Source organism: Pimephales promelas, chromosome 4 (genome assembly GCF_988280905.1).
Source record: "Pimephales promelas chromosome 4, fPimPro1.hap1.1, whole genome shotgun sequence".
Taxonomy (NCBI): Eukaryota; Metazoa; Chordata; class Actinopteri; order Cypriniformes; family Leuciscidae; genus Pimephales; species Pimephales promelas.
The window spans coordinates 28,791,889-28,793,934 of record NC_142772.1 but is presented as its reverse complement, the minus strand read 5'-3'; the positions used below and the strand labels follow the sequence as shown (position 1 = coordinate 28,793,934).

Genomic DNA, 2,046 nt, shown 5'->3' with positions numbered 1-2,046 from the left:
TAATTCCTGTCTCTTACCATTAAAAACTAAGTTTAAGCATTACAAAACACCAAAATGCTTAGATTTATCAAGTCATTTATTACCCTCGATCAAAAACATTACATCACAATCAAAACCATTTCAATCAATCAAGTCACTAATTGGCCAAGAAGGCATTGAGATAGAAATAAAAAAAGAAATGGTCAACTTTTTCTTTGTTTGAATGACTTGCATGTCACAGGGAATTCTCTGAATGAACATGTCATCTTCACTGTAAATGACAAAATCACACCAGTCACACCCAGAAAAATCAACATTTGGCCCTGGACTTGCCAGTTATAAGGATGGGTTCGCCTCAGAGTATGTGTACCCTCCTTTATCATAACATAAGGGCAGTCCACATAGCTAGTTACATTTGGGCATTTGATTTCTAACAGGCCAAACACTGGCTGCCCCTCAGGATCGCACACAAGCCCATCAGGTGTTGAACCCATCCATGGTGCCTCAGGGTGGATCAGGAATCCACATGGGTAGTGGTTGACTTCCCTCACCTTGCAGTACTCCTCCACTGCTATAGGCTCCAAGGCAAGACCTCGCCGCATGTCAGCAGTCTGATGGCAAGATCTCAGAAGCCTTTTTGCAAGGTTTTCAGGCAGAGCTTTCCCCCTGGTGTGGCAAACTTCTCTAAATTTAGTAGAGGTGATGCGGCACCTCCTTAGTTGTATAGTAGTTTTTCAACTTTGTGTGACGTCTCAAAAGATGTCGCAAGGGATGCCAGATGATGGTGTTGATGTTCAGAAAACACAAATGCACTGGTAGGGGGTCCCAGTCTGTAATCCGAGAGTGGCAGCTGTGGGGGAGAAGGGGCATCTGTGTGTGGACGGGTACTGGGGACTGCCATTACTGGTAGCTGATAGGACAGCACACTTCCCTCCTGCACCGGACTGAACATGGACTCCACCAGAGGTACATTACTCGAAATAGCCATTGCTGTGATCATGGGAGTTTCGTCTGCATTAAGTCCATGGTACGCCTCCTGAACTTTCAGAGTGGAGCTGTCTGGCAGAGGGCAGCTAACTCCTTTATTGTCTCCTTGTCGACTCCTTGTTTGAAACTGATTAACATAGAGGTTAGGGGATTGCATTTCAGAAACAAAATATTCATGATGTTAACCTATCACTCTGCTAACATTATTAACGTTGCTTCCTCATATTTGCTCATCAACTTTGCTTGCTGCATATTTGGCTAGAAAAGAGCCAATGAGCTAACGTTAGCATGTATCGTTTTGGTAAACTCTAAACAGCTTGTTAACTTACCTTCCTAGTTGTTTATGTAGCTGGACACATACAATTTAAAACCTTTGTCCTTTTTTGATCTTAGTGTCTTCGATGTGGTCTGGATGATCCGATGTACATCGTTTGCCGTTATACTCGGCAGGTCCTGCAGCGATCGCGTAAAAAACGACATAGCTATAGCGTACGCTAACGTGAACCGGAAGTACTGAAGCGGGCTGAAGAGTCCAGAAGCAGCAGAACGGAAGTGCGCAGCATTAAGCCTATTTAGTAGATAAAGTGAGCGTTCTCTTACGAGAGGTTCTCTCATACTGTGTAGCCTCCCTGAGCCTGCTCAAGCTCGCGACAGCTCACTGGTTAGCCTGCCATCTTCGCCAGCTTCTCTCGGTTCGCTCATTGACGGTCATTGATTCCGTCATCAATGACAACGAGCCCGCTGGATCTGCAGAGGAGGCCAGCTGTTCTCTTCTGGCGTCGGACAGTGAGGACTCCCCATACTGTTCCTTAGTCAGTTGGTTAGAGAGCCAGCATCGAGTCGGAACTAATGCGTCCGTGGCGAGCCTCGGCCTCGAGTGGGAGGCGCCTGCGCAGCCCGCGCAACCGACTAGATGGATGCTTCCTTCGAGGAGGCCGCGCCCCACCACCTTCACAAAGAAGTTGCGAAATCCTGAAACGCCCCCTTCTCAGCCCGAGTGCGTTCCACTGTCTCTGCTGCATTCTCCGTAGTGGTCGGTGCGAAAGACAGAGGCTACCTCTTGCTTCCCCCCCGTGGAAG

At 47.5% G+C, this 2,046-nt stretch overlaps 1 pseudogene; it reads right to left on the bottom strand.

Moving 5' to 3' along the window:
* Window positions 1-1,259, bottom strand: LOC148981718 (uncharacterized; annotated as a pseudogene).
* Between the last annotated feature and the right edge of the window lie 787 nt (window positions 1,260-2,046).